General features: G+C 36.3%; 1 protein-coding gene across 1 annotated transcript in view; it reads left to right on the top strand.

Moving 5' to 3' along the window:
* The window catches only part of LOC134745937 (5-hydroxytryptamine receptor), a 174,727-nt gene that overhangs the window by 105,214 nt on the left and 56,671 nt on the right, over positions 1–12,842 (top strand). The gene's annotated exons all lie outside the window — the stretch shown is intronic.

Here is a 12,842-nt window from a genome sequence, read left to right as displayed (position 1 = left end):
CACTCAGCAGTCTAGATCTCCAAGGTTCAACATACGAATTAGGCACTAGACGCAACATATGACACATCGCTGACGCATCGCGGACGTCATCGCTGTTGCTTGGGTAGTTAATTTGATGCGGTGGCGGGTTTGTCGCCAACAAGAGATCTGTAATTTTCACATTCGACCTTAAAAATACAGGGTCATATTATCATAAAACTTTATTATTGAAAATATATATCAATGAGTGATTTACCCAAGCTAGATCGATGCAGAGCAAGATCGTGGTTTATTCTGGTCCGAAAGGTGATTCAAAATGACTACAACTATAGTTTGGTTAATATTATTTCATTGAATACCTACTAAGATATATTACAAAATTACAGTATTCTGGGAAATTGGAGTGGATCAAATACAGCTGCTCTAACTACCAGTATTTTGTTATGTTAAATTGTCCCTTTGATGTCCTCTCATTTATGAAGAAAAATGTCATAAAATAATGTTCAGGGCAAATGACGAAGTAGCCCTGTCATTATGAAAAGATGTCCCTTCAGGACCACATGATAGTTCCTTCAGAACTGGGGCGGGGGTCTGCCCTAGCAACTGGATGATGACCACGGATAGTCGCGGCGGAGCGGGCGACATCTATACCCCAAAAACAAAATATTTGTAAATTGTGACATTTATTAGTGATCGTACTTTGACCATCTGACTATTACATTCGACAGACTACTTATTTTGACATACATTATTGAAGACTTAACTAAGACATCCTTCAGACTTATAAAATTATGTTTTACATACTATTTATTGATTACAATTTAAATCAGGCTTTGTCTGATTAAGACATACTTTACATTTGTTTTACAAACTGTCTTTAAACTTGCAATGACGTTTCTAAATTCTCTGACATACTTTACTCTGACATAATTCATGGTTTATTAATTACTTAACATTATTAGGATTTTTAACTGTTTTATTCATAACTCTTTCCTATTATGCGAAAAGGATTTTGGTTACTATTAACGGTTATGACGAAGGGTTCTACATAAACACAAGACGATCATTTGGCCAATCTACTGATCCAATTCAAGATATTAACTTATATATTTAGATTTGATTTAGGTTATTTACATTATTTTATAATAATTAATAAAGGTAATTACGGATTGCGGTATTTTTAAAGTTTTTTTAGAATTTTAGATTTTCTTATTGGAATTTTTAGTATTTTAGGCAAGTCTAGGTTTAGCTGACTAGGGTTAGTTAGGGAGAGTGGTGGGAGAGTGTTACAATGTTTGTTTCGTCCGACTCCGTTCCTGACATCGGTTTAAAATTTATGAACCAAAAGTTTCACATCATATTGTTTTTGCATTCTCTTTTGAAATTCATGAAGCAGAATTTCCACCTGAAATGCTTTAGTTTTCGCCTTGATTACGGTGAAATGTAACGCGAAAATATGCACGAGAGTTTTTGAGTGAGTATTTAATTTTTTCACGCTGTGTTTACCGATTACAGTTTTGTCTACATGCTCCAATTTTTTTACAAGCATAAGCCAAAAAATACACAGGAAATTATCTTATTTTAGTGCTAGGAATTACTTTTACATTATATGGAAGTTTCTGATAACAAATTTAAAACAGAACTTGAGAACTATAAGGATTTAAATAACTAATGGAGTAATTTTATTCAGTTTTCCAACTATCCGTTAAGCCATTATTACTTAGCCGACTAGCTTCTGCCCTTGACTTCGTCTGCGTGGTCCTTCCTCTGGCGTCAAACTATCTCCTATCTCCACACCAGATTTCATCTAAATCAGTTATGCGTAAAGAGGTAACTAACAGACAGAAAGAGTTAACTCGCATTTATATTTAGTATTAGTAGTAGGGATTTTCCTTACTGTATGGGAAACGGGAATTAAAATTCCTGGTCTAATCCAGCAACGAGTAATTTTTCCTTCCAAATCCATCATAACGATGTGTGAATAGGCCGTGGCTGAGCTATTAATCTACTCTTTCATGACATAATTTGATATCTCGAGTGACTTGATCGTAATTAATCAATGTATTATGGAGGGGAGCCACAGTGTGGAAAAAGTGCGGGTGTCATGGAGGACATGTGACAACATTGTCACGGTTCATGTTGATGAAAAGAGGATGATTAGGTTAAATACCCTTGATCTAAGTAAAACAAACATAAACAAATAAACAGTGTTGATAGTACTAGGAAATTATGGATGTAACGTCTGAAATAAACGATTTCAATTTCAAAAACTCAAGTGACTGTTTAAAGAAGTTGATAATAGTACATTTTACAACTAGTGTGAAAAGACATTTCACACGTGTTGTAAACGACGTTTTTTAATACAATTGCGAAAAAATAATAAATTAATATATCATTAGTAGAATCATACCACCAAACCAAACCAAAACCAAAAGTACCTATACAGCTAAGATACGCGAGCTGCCGCAGCCCGCGATACCTTCATACTCGTGCGCGCCCCGGCCGCGGTCGCCGCGGGCCCGGCGCGGGTTGGTCAACGATACCTCCTCATAACTCATGAGGCCCTGGTACCTGCTCCGCGCTAAATTCAATTTTAACTGCGTTTCGAAAGTATAGTTTGAAACTAAAAAGTAAAAAGCACTAGTTCGAGAAATTGAGCTTCTCGCACGCTACGCAGCCACAAAAAGTACCACTTTTTGAGCAACTGTATTAAAAAACATATTTGAGTAGTAAAATTTGAGCAACCAATTGGAGGACGTTCGGTCGGAAGGCCTAGGTATCGTATCGATGGATCGACGAGGTCCAGAATGACCTGTGCGGCTGTGCGACATTCGAACGGTTGAATGGCGTCGGATCGCACAGGATAGGAATGAATGGCGAAAATCTAGTGTCGGAGGCCAAGATCCACTTCGGGTCGCTGAGCCAGTAAATAAGTAAAATCTGAACACCACTCATGATCCAAGTTGCATCAAAGACGATCCTATTTCGTAAGCCACTTGCGACTCAAACTCCAAACTACATAATGAAGTGCCTCTTCCCATTGTCAGATCTAGGGCTCGACTAAACTAGTTCAAACTTGCAGTGTCGAGAGCGACATGAGTGGGGCTTGCACCAATATATAAGGACGTGTTTAATTTATGACAATAAGATAATTGAAAGAGAAAAAGCAACAACGGGTGTAAGATAAAAATTTATATATGAAACCAAATGAAACACATATGATAAAAAATACAAACTGATAAAAAATTCAGGAACTCCAGCATTGGCGCAAATGAGAAATTATACACATATCTTTCGCGTCGAAAGATTGTCCCTTAAAACAGTAAAAATTTGTATTACATGCAATACTAGTTTTATATAAATTGTCTATGTCTATGTCTACGTCTACGTCTACGTCTACGTCTACGTCTACGTCTACGTCTACGTCTACGTCTACGTCTACGTCTACGTCTACGTCTACGTCTACGTCTACGTCTACGTCTACGTCTACGTCTACGTCTACGTCTACGTCTACGTCTACGTCTACGTCTACGTCTACGTCTACGTCTACGTCTACGTCTACGTCTACGTCTACGTCTACGTCTACGTCTACGTCTACGTCTACGTCTACGCCTATGTCTATGTCTATTTTCATGTTCATGTTTATGTTTATGTTTATTTTTATATTTATGTTTATGTTTATGTTGAGCTGTAACATAATTATAGATATTTTTTGGAAAATGTTAGGCATTAATTTAGAAAAGTATTTTTTTTAATAAAGCCCAACCAAAAAACACCAAGGAACTGTCATATGGACCATATTATATCATTCGATACGAATGGTATAAGTGCCTACCCATCATATTTACTTTATGTCTAATAAGAGGCACGTTATCCAAACTATATAATATCGGCCTATTTAGTACATAAAATATAAATATACAGTTTTGTTGACACACATATTTGTCGTGGGAAGACGGATGGCTCAACCTTAAAAGCGTCGGTAATACGTATACAGACGTTTTTTTTTTTAATACCACGTCGGTGGCAATCAAGCATACGGCCCGCCTGATGGTACGCAGTTACCGTAGCCTATGGACGCCTGCAACACCGGAGATATTACACGCGCGTTGCCGACCCTAACACTCCTCTCCCTCGTTGAGCTCTGGCAACCTTACTTACCGGCAGCAACACAACACTATGAGTAGGGTCTAGTGTTATTTGGCTGCGGTTTTCTGTAAGGTGGAGGTACTTCCCCAGTTGGGCTCTGCTCTAGATCTGGAATGACATCCGCTGTCCTGTGCCCTACCACACAAAGCGAGATGTCATACACAGTGCCCATACCTCTCTTTTGGACGTAGTTTAAGGACATATCCGGGTCCGGACGCAGTTTAAGGACATACCCGGGTCCACGTATTATGTCAGTAGTATCTTAAGGGTAATTTATATCTATTTACAACTACATATGAGGATACAACCAAACGGAGCCGCCACGTCTGTAATTTGCTGTACAAAGAAGTCTGCCAATTTTTGCGAGGGAGGAGAACGTCAAATGTATACGTAACGTAAAAATAGCCATGTCAGATAAACGTCAGTCCATACATTGTGTATGACCATTGGCCGACAGTCAATGGTTACTCCGTTTGGTTATATCCTCCAAGATTTACAAGATTTTTAATTGACATGCAATGTGTATAGGGGAGATGCCCATAAAATGATCCCTCAAAACCCTTATAAAATAGTCGTCCGTACTCAGTCATTTTATTTATTTATTTATTGATCAAATAAGTAACACAGCATTACAGTAAAACCAAGGAACTGTAAAACTACAAAATAAAAGAAAATACCTTGAGACAAAGATAAACAATATGGGTACACATATAAATGAAATCAGCTAAACATTGGATTTGGGCGACCACGTAACAGCCGTGGTTCCGTAGCGTCGTCCGACGGCGTAACCGCCAAAACACTTCACCAGGGGTCACCAAATGGCGGACCGCGGTCCGCATCCGGACCGCCGACGTTTTTTATTTTTTGCTTATTTAATAAACTCAATAAGAAACGGACCGCGATGGTCATTTTATTCTAAGAACCGGACCCCTGAAGAAACTTATTGGTGACCCCTGCACTACACCCTTCGTCCAGAAGTCCGCTCTTGCGATGGTGTCCTGCAGCGGCAGCGGCACGCGCACCACAAATGAACTGAAGTGCAGTGACGTGACTGTAGCAGACCTGGTGTACACAGCGTGCAGACAGTCTTCCGACGAACGTACTCGCATCTTGCCCAACAGGTTTTGATTTTATTTTGATACAATCTTGAAGATTGCTCACGCTGGTGAATGCGAAATGAAGTGAATCGTAAGTGAGATACTTGCCAATCATACTATATCCCTTATAGGGAAAAGTTCGCCTTTGTACTTCCATTACCGTAATTTATTTTTGTAAACCTGTGTTGTGTACAATAAAGTGATTACTACTACTACTACCACTACTACTACTACTACTACTACTACTACTACTTCTACTACTACTACTACTACTACTAGTACTACTACTAGTAGTACTACTACTACTACTAGTACTACTATCGTCAAGGTCATATCATAACCAGTTCATAACTGTAACAACTTTTTAAACTAATCGGGCTCCTAGTGTTGCAGAATTAAGCATTCCACAAGCAAGCTTCTTTAATCAGATTCATTGTCCCATTCAAAAGACAAACATGCTTAATAAAACAAAAGAGTCTGCATCAATGTCAGCTTCATTCGAATGAATCCGCCCTCCCCTCTCCTTACACATTACGCTTGATTTACACCTCCCACGCCACGGCTGTCTTGAATGTGAAATATTGACGCCAAAATTGCTGTGACGTGTACAATGGCGGCCATTTTTTAAGCGTTGAAAGGAGGAAGTTTTGGTAATTTTGCGAGCAGTGACAGTTTGTCACCTGAGATTTTTATGGTTCCTGAAGGACGCCTACGGTGCCGTTATATTCAGAGACTACACAATTTTTACTGTAGTATTTGTGGCGCGACATTGCTACCGACTTAATGCAAATGCAGTCGGCAGTATATTGCACTGCAATACTGCTGCAGGAATGGTATAGATGGAATCATATCAAATTGAGCTAATGCACTTACCTGTTTACTCAAAGAGTCTCAAGAATACAATGCCATTGAGTGGTAAACCACAAATTAGGATAACTACCTCGTAGTAAAAGCAGATTATAACCGCCTTGAAATGATATATGATATAATGATAGATTAACGACTCTATTTTTTAACAATAGGTTACAAAATACACTAACTAAATAATGGCCAACATAACTTTATTTGCATTTTACAACCGTCGAGAACCAAAACGAATGCACTTTGTAGAAAACCATTTGTTACAACATGTTTTTAGACCATTTTAACCCCATTCAACAAGGAATAAGGTTAAAAATTAAATATACATGCAATGCACTTCTAACTTATTTTGTAAGTAACTAGTTGGCGGCTACGAGAACAAAAGCAGATAATAGTATTGTAATAATACAATGCCATTGTTAGTACAGGTAAGTGCATTAGCTCAGTTGATATGATTCGATCTATACCAACTGCATTGTTTTAGGAAATGCCAAAAAGCTCATTTTATCCAAATATCTATACTAAATTTGAAGTTTTCTGCAGTAATGCAGTCAGCAGCATTACTGAAGTATTACAGCGCGACATAACTACAGTCTGCATTACTACGGTAAATATCAAAAATCTGGGCAGCAATATTTACCATCAGGGGATTCATCCACTTTGCCTCCTGTATCATAAAAAAAGTATGACCCATTTGAGAAAATAGGGTTAAATCCCCTAATCCATCATCTAACCCATTTCTCGGTTAATCGGTTAATTACCTTCAAGGATTCAGTTAGTTGATCAATTGATCAACTATTGTACCAAAACCCCAACTGAAGGAAATTAATTAAACCAGTATGGGAAGGAATCAGTCACGTCTGAACCCGGACTAAGCAAATCCGTCCCTTTCCAATGAAAGGTGTACTGAGAAATATGTACTTAATAAATATAATTTATTACAACTATAAAAAAGGATAACAATTAGAAATTAAATTACCTACAACAAAACTTACAAATAAAAATTAAAACTATAAATTAAAAAAATTAAACCGCTCCCCGCCCTTCCCGGTGCAATGCAGGGTTATGATGCAGGCATTTCCACGCTGGATTACCACAGACAGCCTATGCACAAGGAACGACTCGGAGCGGGGGCCCTTATTGTACTTAATTATCTAGTATTAGTACCTGAAATGTTAATAAAAACCGGCCAAGTGCGAGTCGGACTCGCGCACTAAGGGTTCCGTACCATTACGGAAAAAAACAGCAAAAAAATCACGTTTGTTGTTTGGGAGCCCCATTTAAATATTTATATTATTCTGTTTTTAGTATTTGTTGTTATAGCGGCAACAGAAATACATCATCTGTGAAAATTTCAACTGTCTAGCTATCACGGTTCATGAGATACAGCCTGGCGACAGACAGACAGACGGACAGACGGACAGCGGAGTCTTAGTAATAGAATCCCGTTTTTACCCTTTGGGTGCGGAACCCTAAAAATACGCACGGACAAGTTGTCAAACCTGATGGTGAAGACCTGGTAGTAATAGTATATAGTATAGTAATACAGAACGGCCATGCACCGCCCCGCCCCGATTCGAATTACCTCGCCCCGCGACAGCAGATTGACGGCCGTTTGCCGGCCGCTCAGTACTATTATTTTAAGCAACTTACTCACACTATGAAGCCGTGTGTACAGACGTGCCGTTCACACATAGAAACGCAAGTGATTTTTAATGTATCTCGTGTCCGCCCTGTGCCAGAGATGGCACTGACAGCAGTTTGTTTCAGGTGACAGCTTGGAGCGTTTTTGCGCGAAATTTAAACACTAAACTAATTAAAGTCGATCTTTTATTAAAAATTAATCAATAACAATAAAAAAAAATTTTTTTGCAATAATTACGTGCCTATCTATAAAATTAAAGCAGTTCTAAAAAATTGACAACATCCCTATTGAGTAATCGGAAGCCCCAAGCGGTATTTTTCCGTTTAAATAAGCGTATATCGAATTTAAACTGACTCCGTGATTAATATTGATTAGTCATACACAAATTATAAAAAATAATTACAATTTCTGTGTATAACAGTTTACAACGTGTGTGTTATGTAAGTATGTTATAGTAAGTAGTGATTTTATCACAGAAGTTAATAGAAAAGGTTAGAGCACTTACCTTTTTATACAGATAAGGGATAACATCAAAAAACAACGCATGCATTCTACATAACAAAATGCCGGGACAATACAAGGAATCTTCGTAGCGTTTAACCAAAGAGGATATAATAAGATAGAGCGGTACTGTCATAGTAAATTTCGTAACCACTATAAATTCACTGCCATCTATAGAGTCTATAGATGGCAGTGAATTTATAGTATGTCTATAGTATAGACATACTTAGAAACTAAAAATGAAGATTTATAAAATACGTTAATATGTATTTAAATATGGATAAATGTTTTTTTTATTTGCATTAATTATTTTTATATGATTTTGACTATTTTGACCCATGTTCTTTCACTGATATGCGATAAAATTATAAATAACAAACGAAACCATATCATTACTTTTTAATTGTACCTCGATATGTGAATTAGGAAACTATAGGTCTGTAAAAAATCAATTTGTAGCTATTAGCTAAGTTGCTTATGTTTATTTTAAGACTGTTTGTTTCTCAATAAATAATAAAAAAAATAAAAAAATAAACCGTCTACGCCCTCTATACGAGAGTAGGCCAAAGCTAGTGGCGCCACCTGATCGAGAATCAAATTTTCGTGATTTTCGAGGCACGTTTTTTCCTTAGACTGTATCCATCTATTACGGAGTTATATCTATCTTTGGTTTAACTATCACTTCTACCTTAATCAAATGACCTAAATTGAAATTAAAAACTTTAACGCCTTAAAGGACTTAAACCATTATCTTGGTTTTATAACCCTTTACCAATAAAAGCTCATTACTTGTGCAATAACTGTGTTATTATAGCGCAATTGCGATAAAGTATGATCTTTATTGCTTTTCGCGCCTTAGGAAACTAGCTCTTTCCACTTTCATAGCTTAGTGCCCGCAGAGGAACAGCACTTTCACAAGAGTACTCGTTCACCACATCAACTCGTAAAAGATCTCTTTATTTTTCAAACACTGATGACAAAGTGGGAAAGTGGTGTTTATCCGCATAAAATGCAACTTTCCCACCAGTTTTTGAACAAATAAATATGCAACAAATTACTTTGCCAGTTGCCACTCTTGTGGAAGACTGGCAAAGTAGGTAATTTATTCCATGTTTTTGAGCTTTTTCCTCGTTTTGGCTGATGAAATTGACTTAAAAATTAAATACTTCAATGACTTTTGAACCAAGCATATTATTATTACTTGTGCGTTATAGTACGTTAAGGGGATCCCATGCCCCAATGACCTTCGATTTGAATCCCTTAGTTTTCTAATGTTTTTTGTAGCTTATCATATTAACAGCAACGGATTTTAGCAATATAGTATCCCTATTTACTTCAAAGTTCATTGTTTTCATCATGGTTCAAAGTTGAACAATTTTGGGCCAAACAACTGGTTTTCTGGCCATAACTTATGTGTTAATTAGTTTAAAATTAAAACCTTAGACAAATTTTTAGAGACGTCTAAGACGAACCCAAATATGTAGATTTCGTATAAGTAAGATCTTTCACAGCAATCGAGATACGAAAAAAGTGTTTTTTTAGACAATGTTTAAAACAATCATAAAAAAATAAGTATTCATTTTTTTCACAATCCGGTAGACAAAAATGGAGATAAAAGATTGAAGAACCGATAGCCGCTTGTCTTATAATTCTATATGTAGTGCAAAAGTAGGAGATACTATTCAAAACTTGTCAAAAATCGATGAAAACCTCAGGTAGCCCCTTAAATCGCACTATTGTTAATATTCTCCAGATAAGGAAGGGCGGTACCTCCTGGCACAGGCTTTTAAAGCTTAAAAGGAGGTTCCAACCACTAATTTTTAAGATGATGAGATTGTTAAAGAAAATAAACATTTTTGATTTTTGATTTTGAAATGGTTATGACTGTATTGCACGCGCCTTAGGAAACTAGGTCTCACAGCTTAGCGCCCGGATAGGAACAACGCTTTTACTATAGTACCTAGATACTATGAAACGATTCTGTGTGTACTCATACTCATTTATTCATAATAGTCTTAAAATATTACATGTACATCAGAAAATAAATTATTATCATCACATAGTTGAGAATGAAAACAAATTATGTATATAATTAAAGTTACAAAAAATCATTATGTTCATTAAATTAAAGATACATTATATTTTTATTTATTTATTTAAACTTTATTGCACAAATTTACACAAAAAGAGTACAAATGGCGGACTTAACGCCTTGAGGCATTCTCTACCAGTCAACCATTGGGCTAAACAGAGACAGTTAGTTTGGTGCAGGATTGTAAAGAGTGAATATGAAAAAGATCCAAGTCAGACTACTATGACACTATATTTACACAAATATCCATAAAGAAAATAACAATATACCTACATATATACAAATTTAATATATATATAAATAAACATACATATATTTAATAATTATGTACCTAGTGTGAGACATCACGTAGACATTTAGTCGCGAATGTTCTCAAATAAATGCTTACGCAACTTGCTTTTGAATGTAAGCTTGCTCTGAGTTTTATAAATAATTATGTCAAGATTAAAATATCATGTCATGTTAGTAGTAAAGTGTTATGTAATTTCATAGTAGCACTGAGAAGGTTTCTTCAATCGATTATGACTAGTGAGAATCTTTTTTTTATGAAGCAGATAACGTCTGCGAGCGTTACTCCAAATTTTTAAATTAATGGAAAAATTTATTACACCTCCGTGGGCGGCCTCCGCGGCTCAGTTGGCAGAAGCGATTGAACAGTATATATAGGCAGTATGGCTTAGAGCTTTAGCCTGTCCAGATGGACGAAAAAAAGAAAAGGAAACGCATGTTTTTTTCGAAGACATTTGTCACGTTTATTCGCGTACGTATTTACCTAGAATAATTCTGGCTCAGTTTTCGTTATATAGTTAGAAAGAGAACGTTTTAGGTGTGAAGTTAGGCATGTATCGAAAACTCACGTTAAAACGTTTGTGACTCATGGTGCCAGTTGATTTTTTTTTAGTTTTTTCATGACCGGTAGAGGCACTTGACTGTACAATTACTCCGTACATTTTCCTTAATTTTCTCACTTTCGACTGTCATTTACGGAACTAATGGTAGCCGTACAGGTGTTCCAATGGTCGCAGGTTCGGGTACTGCTGGAGGTGTACATTTTTCCATTTATCCTTAAATTTAAAAAAATTGTAAGAATCTTGTCTATTCTATTTTGATAATATTATAAACATAAAACTTTATAATACTTCAAAGTACTTACTTACAATTCACGTTACAACTGTTGAATTAATTTTGAATGGGCACCACAGCTATTAATAATAACTTAAAATAACATACAGTACCTATAGTGATGCTACTAAGGAGATTAGTGTCCGTATAATATGAGTGCCATATATTTAGTTACTAGCTTTTGCCCGCGACTTCGTCTGCGTGGAATTAGTAATTTGGCTACCTTAATTCTTAAACAAATCTGCTTTTTAATCCACCCTTTTTTCACCCCAAATTGGTCCACACTATACATTTCCAATTTTTTACACCCTTAAGGGATGATTTCGGGGATAAAAGTTATTCTATATCCTTTCCCACAGCTCAAACTAATTCCATACCAAGTTTCATCTAAATCGGTTCAGCGGTTATTGATTCCCCATACAAAATTCCACCCCCTTTTCACCTATGTCCTTCCCCGGGACTCAAACTATCTACCTATATATACCAAATTTCAACTAAATCGGTTTAGCGGTTTAAGCGTGAAGAGGTAACACACAGACAGACAGACAGACAGACAGACAGACAGACAGACTTTCGCATTTATAATATTAGTATGGATTAATATTACTCTATAGGTATATGCCGTTTGAAATATTCAACAAAACTATGTAGATAATTTCACTTTGGAAAACCACAAACACGAAAAGCCAGTATTAATATTTAAAATAATATTTTTGGCATAAATACGTTTAAAATCGTTCTGCGGTTTTGTCTGCACAAAAATTTGGTGAATCAAACGAAGCTTAAATATTGTTTAAAATATATGGGACAAGAGGTACCTACTTATTTTTTTATGGTCTGACAATCACAACTTAAAATAGGTGCAAACGCAAATGTGTGATTTTATTCTTATCCATACTAATATTATAAATGCGAAAGTCTGTCTGTCTGTCTGTCTGTGTGTTCCCTCTTCACGCTTAAACCGCTGAATCGATTTAGATGAAATTTGGCATAGAGATCGGTTGAGTCCCTGAGAAGGACATAGGATAGTTTTTATCCCGAAAATCATCCCTAGAAAGTAAAAAGCGGGGTGCAATTGAGATAATTAATGAAGTGTCTGCTAATTTGTGTGCATAATATGCTCAAATTGAATAATTGCTATAAGACTTTCTCCAGGCGCTATTATTACTCTTGCTGGGGTTACTAAGTCCACGCAGACGAAGTCGCGGACAAAAGCTAGTATGATATATTATACAGTGTAAACTCTATATAGCGACACTCAAGGTACCGGACACATTGACGTTAAAGAGAGTTATCGTTAAATAGAGAGAAATTAATATTAAAGTAAACCAACTAGAAGTAAAAATGTCGACGTTATAGGGAGAGAAACGTTATATCAAAGACCTATACAGGGTGG

The sequence above is a fragment of the Cydia strobilella genome, chromosome 12 (assembly GCF_947568885.1).
Source record: "Cydia strobilella chromosome 12, ilCydStro3.1, whole genome shotgun sequence".
Taxonomy (NCBI): domain Eukaryota; kingdom Metazoa; phylum Arthropoda; class Insecta; order Lepidoptera; family Tortricidae; genus Cydia; species Cydia strobilella.
Note: the sequence above shows the minus strand (reverse complement) of the source record. Positions and strands in the feature narration are given on the sequence as shown.